A 6,539-nucleotide genomic window follows, 5' to 3' on the forward strand; every position below is an offset into this window, starting at 1 on the left:
GTGGTCTATGAGAGGGCAAATTTTGTGGAAACGGTCATAAGCAGGGTGGCCTCTTAGATGACAGGATGTATTGGGCCTGATCTGATGGATAGGAGTGCTAGGGGGGTGACAGGAGGTGATTGATGGGTGTCTCAGGGGGCGGTTAGAGGGGAAAATAGATGCAATCAATGCACTGGGGAGGTGATCGGAAGGGGGTCTGAGGGGGATCTGAGGGTTTGGCCGAGTGATCAGGAGCCCACACGGGGCAAATTAGGGCCTGATCTGATGGGTAGGTGTGCTAGGGGGTGACAGGAGGTGATTTATGGGTGTCTCAAGGTGTGATTAGAGGGGGGAAATAGATGCAAGCAATGCACTAGCGAGGTGATCAGGGCTGGGGTCTGAGGGCGTTCTGAGGTGTGGGCGGGTGATTGGGTGCCCGCAAGGGGCAGATTAGGGTCTAATCTGATGGGTAACAGTGACAGGTGGTGATAGGGGGTGATTGATGGGTAATTAGTGGGTGTTTAGAGGAGAGAAGAGATGTAAACACTGCACTTGGGAGGTGATCTGATGTCGGATCTGCGGGCGATCTATTGGTGTGGGTGGGTGATCAGATTGCCCGCAAGGGGCAGGTTAGGGGCTGATTGATGGGTGGCAGTGACAGGGGGTGATTGATGGGTGGCAGTGACAGGGGGTGATTGACAGGTGATCAGTGGGTTATTACAGGGAAGAACGGATGTAAATAATGCACTGGCGAATCGATAAGGGGGGGTTTGAGGGCAATCTGAGCGTGTGGGCGGGCGATTGGGTGCCCGCAAGGGTCTAATCTGATGGGTAACAGTGACAGGTGGTGATAGGGGGTGATTGATGGGTAATTAGTGGGTGTTTAGAGGAGAGAATAGATGTAAACGATGGATTTGGGAGGTGATCTGATGTCGGATCTGCGGGCGATCTATTGGTGTGGGTGGGTGATCAGATTGCCCGCAAGGGGCAGGTTAGGGGCTGATTGATGGGTGGCAGTGACAGGGGGTGATTGATGGGTGGCAGTGACAGGGGGTGATTGACAGGTGATCAGTGGGTTATTACAGGGAAGAACGGATGTAAATAATGCACTGGCGAATCGATAAGGGGGGGTTGAGGGCAATCTGAGTGTGTGGGCGGGCGATTGGGTGCCCGCAAGGGTCTAATCTGATGGGTAACAGTGACAGGTGGTGATAGGGGGTGATTGATGGGTGATTGATGGGTAATTAGTGGGTGTTTTGAGGAGAGAATAGATGTAAACGATGGATTTGGGAGGTGATCTGATGTCGGATCTGCGGGCGATCTATTGGTGTGGGTGGGTGATCAGATTGCCCGCAAGGGGCAGGTTAGGGGCTGATTGATGGGTGGCAGTGACAGGGGGTGATTGACGGGTGATTGACAGGTGATTGACAGGTGATTGACAGGTGATTGACAGTTGATCAGGGGGGATAGATGCATACAGTACACAGGGGGGGGGAGGGTCTGGGGGGGTCTGGGGAGAATCTGAGGGGTGGGGGGGTGATCAGGAGGGAGCAGGGGGCAGTTTAGGGACTAAAAAAAAAAATAGCGTTGACAGATAGTGACAGGGAGTGATTGATGGGTGATTAGGGGGGTGATTGTGTGCAAATGGTGGTCTGGGGGGTGGGCAGGGGGGGGTCTGAGGGGTACTGCGGGCGATCAGGGGGCAGGGGAGGGCAGATCAGTGTGTTTGGGTGCAGACTAGGGTGGCTGCAGTCTGCCCTGGTGGTCCCTCGGACACTGGTACCACCAGGGCAGGAGGCAGCCTGTATAATACACTTTGTAAACATTACAAAGCGTATTATACGCTTCCTATCCGGCGATCGTCGGATTAACAACCCGCCGGCGCTTCCGATTGGCCGGCGGGTTGACGTCGCGGGTGGGCGGAGCCTATTGCCGGTGGATGCGCGCGCATCCCAGCGCGCGATCCCCGGCCAGAGAGTGCCCCAGGACCTGACGCCAATCTGCGTTACGTGGTCCTGGGGCTGCCACTTTGCCGCCGCCAATATGAAGTAGGCGGTCGGCAAGTGGTTAAGACAGTTTCCTAAGCTTGGGTGTGAGGTCCGTAGTCACAAAACCCTGGAACTAGTCTAGAGTATAACATAGCATTTAAGACAGTTTCCTAAGCTTGGGTGTGAGGTCCGTAGTCACAACACCCTGGAACTAGTCTTAAGCATAATATACAAGACATGCGAGAATAATCTAGCTCAGTGTGATTTCCCAGGTCCTTCCTGGTTCTAACACACTGTAGGATCTGACTGAGGTCTGAGTGCTAACACGTTAAGCATTTGCAACGGCAGACAACGAGAGACTGAGGGACAAGTGGTTATATAGTGCGGCACTAATCAGCGCCGCCCAGTCCCTGCCAGCCAATCCGCTTCCATACTCGGATCAGCTGACCAAGGGAGTCAGCTGATCCGTCTCTGCTTCCCATAAAGCTTCTGCCTCTCCACGCGCGCGCGCGTATTCCTCAGCCTGTGTGCACAGGAGGGCTGAACGAAATCAGAGACATGTCGCCGCTCGTAAACCGCCAGGGAAGATGCGGAAACAGCCGCCACGCCGTCAGAGCACGCGGCGGCTATTCCGCTATCCTTCACAATTAACTACTGATCAGAGGAGCTGAACTGTAATTTTGATGCTCAGTGACTGCAGAACTGTCAGCTACTGTATAGGTCTCAGAGCTCTGTCACAGGAGGCGTGAGTAGAGATGCTGGGAGCACACTGGGAGCGATGTGTTCTTACCCTTTGAAAAGCACTAGAGTTATTAAAGCGGTATAAAACCCTGACATAATAGTCAATAAAAACATGTTTTCCTACTTTTTATATGCCATACGGTTATTATATTTGCATTTGTGCATAAGTATTATTACTTATTTAGATATTATACGTTACCAAAGTACACTTTTTTTGCTCTGAAAGCTGACTTTGCATTTTATTCATAACTGCTTTATTCATTTTCTAAAGTAAGCAGAAATGCTTTCTGATACTTTCTGATTGTCTCACTGTCTTCAGGAGAGCCTGCAGTGTCAGAGGAGTGTTTGTTTACATTTCTCACTTGATACAATTAAACACAACATAACATTATCTCTAGTTTGGATTCCTCCAGCTTTGTGTGTAACCCTTTGAATGCTGTTCTAGTAAAAAAAAAATGCTGGTTGTATATAATATGCTTTGAATAATCTATTACAGCAAAGAAGAAATGCAGGGTTTCATTCCGCTTTAAAAGTTTATGGCAGTGATCTCACTGCAGCGATTGCTAGCAATTCTCGGAAAATGTGATGTCATGTCGTAAATGTCGTATTATGTGATCGGATGTGATCGGGACCCGGAAGACCTGTCGTAATTTCAGAGCCAGAGTTGGAGAAACAGAAGAAGCCGTCCAGAACAGGTAACTATAACCGCTCCCTGCCGCCCACTTCGCATGGCTTCACTAGGCGGCCAACAGGGCCGGTTTAAGCAACAATGGGGCCCAAGGGCAAAATAAACCTCGGGGGCCCCCCCAACAGATACCCCGGAACAAAAATCGGCATTAAGGGACCTTTTTTGCAGCTGGTATAGTCAGGGTGTGAAGTCCCAATTGGTCGGAGTTCCACATTCCGGCTATCCCAGCCTGCATTGAGGACAAGGGGTTAAAAACTTTCAGGAGGGGGGACCCCACATAATTTTTTTTTAAAAATTCCCACACTCTAAACATAAAAAAAAAATATTGGGAAAATAGGAAAAAATGCCAGGGATCTTCATACAGCCATATTGCGGCTGTATAGCGATCCCTGGCCAAAGCGCTGCGGCTGCGTATGGACCCCCTGGAAACCACGTCAGGAAATGTATTGCTCTTTCTTTTGATGCATGTAAAATTATACTACCGTTAGGTTTGCTACTGAAAGTGACATTTACTGCATTTAAAAGTATACTTTTTTCCTTCAACACTTTAAAATCGATTTTCTCAAAAACTATAAGGTCTTTTTGAAAAATAGTTGTTTCCTCTTATTCCCAATGATCTCCTTAACATATCCTGCAAATGTAGGGTTTCTAGCATTTAAGGTGGATTTGCTATTAACCATTAAAGTCGGCGGGTTTTTAAATGTGTATTTTTTTTCCTTTGAAACTTTAAAATCGATTTTCTCAAAAACTATAAGGTCGATTTGAATTTTTTTTCCTCTTGTAGCCACTGGGGGCCCCTACAAGCTCTGGGGCCCTGGGGCAATTGCCCCCTTTGCCTCTATGGTAGCGCCGGCCCTGGCGGCCAAATGAGATTGCGACAGGTTTAGAATGCACAGCAGCTTTCAAACGAAAAATTAGTTTCAAGCTGCTAATGGATTAAAATGCTGGCACAGGCACTGGTTGGGCTTTTTAATACTATTTAAAAAACCTCTGGGTAGCCAAGTTGGCTACAATATGTGCAGGAAGTCCGTGAGCGGAGTGCCCTCTTAGCAGGTAGATAAACCACAGCCTATAAACACTTAAAGAGAACCCGAGGTGGGTTTGAAGAATATTATCTGCATACAGAGGCTGGATCTGCCTATACAGCCCAGCCTCTGTTGCTATCCCAAACCCCCCTAAGGTCCCCCTGCACTTTGCAATCCCTCATAAATCACAGCCACGCTGCTGACAAACAGCTTGTCAGAGCTGGCTGTGTTTATCTCTATAGTGTCAGTCTGCTGCTCTCCCTGCCTCCTGCAGAGCTCCAGTCCCCGCCTGCATCCCTTCCCTCCCTGCTGATTGGAGGGAAGGGACGGGGGCAGGGACCGGAGCTATGCAGGAGGCGGGGGAGCAGCTGAGACTGACACTACAGATGTAGACACAGCCTCACAGCACGGCTGTGATTTATGAGGGATTGCAGAGTGCAGGGGGACCTTAGGGGGGTTTGGGATAGCAACAGAGGCTGGGCTGTATAGGCAGATCCAGCCTCTGTATGCAGATAACATTCTTTAAACACACCTCGGGTTCTCTTTAACATCACATTCCAATAGTAGATAATAATAAAAAACTCAGGATGATATAATACAGGTCAAACAACATCATAACATATTTCGGTGATTGGGAGATGCTAATTTAGGCAAGCTTATGCTGCTTACATTTCCATTAAATTAGCATAAATTTGTATCAATAAAGAATTATAAGCATGTAATTGATCATCCCTACTTGTGGAAAGAACTAGTGAGTAGATTTGGATCTTCATTCAATGACCTACCTGGGCTGGAGATGCTAATCCTATGTCTTCTGGCTGTTCCTTCTGACCATGAGACTGTTAAATGGCTTCCCCACAATCTGCTCCTAAAGGAGAAGGGTCTCCATGCAAGGCTGAAAAACACATAAAGCGAAAGAAGATCTGCACAGCGACTGTGCTTGTCGTCTCTGATGAAGTTTTGAACTCGTTCAAAAAGTTTCCTGCTGCTTGTTACGCCCACTGAAATGATTCATCATAATGTAACTTAGTGGCCAGACGCTCACACAATAGAAAGCTGTCAGTGTTGCATCATATTAACCTGATAATAACTGTGTGTTGCTAGATACCACAGGCTACAAATATTATGTTTACTTTTAGTAATAAACTCATGAGAGGAGAATGCATAGGAGGCATAACATGCAATACAAACATTTTTTCCCTGATCTTTATTGCCCTTTATTGTCTTTATTTTAGTTATTCTATTGCATTTGACACAAAGTGATATTCTGTGTACAAACCACAAGTCCACCCAGCTGCGGTTACAGCATTGCTAGGAGCTGTCATAATATGGAAATCCATTCCAGCATGTTTATCACGCTTACAGAGCGGCTTCCAGTTATGGAATTCTGCAGATAAAAAGAAACAAAAAAAAAAGCCTTTTGAGTTTTATTAGCTGTCGTTAGTGTTCAAAGAGCAATCCGGGGACTTTCCTTGGCAATAATAATCTTTGGCAAGCAATTGAGAAACATCACCAGTCTGTTAACCTTTTAAAGCAAATTTGAAGTGACGCTGAAAAAAAAAAAGATGAATACTCACCTATGTAGAGGAAATGCTCTGGATGCCATAGAGTCTTCCCGATCCCCTCACTGTGCTCTCGGTCCACTGCATCCCCTGTGGAAATTCTGTGTCTTCTGGACACCTTAACACGCTTCAGAAGCACTCTTGTCCCTGAGTGCTTCCAAAGATGGGCACGGTTTGTACTGTGCATGTGCGAGCCCGTATTTGTGCATGCGTGATCCATTCGTCTTCAGAGGTGCTGGGAGACCCAAGTACTTTCAAAGCCATCATGAAGAGTACTGAAGGTGCGGTCAACCAGCTGGTCGAATAACTTCACCAGGGAACAGAGCTGGAATGAGGGCAGGAGAGAGGACCAGGAAAGCTCAACAAGATCCAGAGCCTTGCCTCTGCTTAGGCAAGTATCCAACTTTTTTTTCCAAATTTACTTTAAAGGATACATCCAAGCTACTAAAAAAAAATATCCACTTACCTGGGGCTTCCTCCAGCCCGTGGCAGCCGTCCTGTGCTCTTGCCGCAGCTCCGGTGGTTCCCGGTCTTCTCCGCTGGCGCAGCTGACTTC

At 47.8% G+C, this 6,539-nt stretch overlaps 1 protein-coding gene across 1 annotated transcript in view; it reads right to left on the reverse strand.

Moving 5' to 3' along the window:
• Positions 1-5,362, reverse strand: part of LOC137521966 (uncharacterized) — a 77,060-nt gene extending 71,698 nt beyond the window's left edge. The window contains exon 1 of the mRNA XM_068241938.1: positions 5,207-5,362. The gene's annotated coding sequence lies outside the window, so the exon portion shown is untranslated. The remainder of the gene's footprint in view (positions 1-5,206) is intronic.
• Between the last annotated feature and the right edge of the window lie 1,177 nt (positions 5,363-6,539).

Source organism: Hyperolius riggenbachi, chromosome 6 (assembly GCF_040937935.1).
Source record: "Hyperolius riggenbachi isolate aHypRig1 chromosome 6, aHypRig1.pri, whole genome shotgun sequence".
Classification (NCBI taxonomy): Eukaryota; Metazoa; Chordata; class Amphibia; order Anura; family Hyperoliidae; genus Hyperolius; species Hyperolius riggenbachi.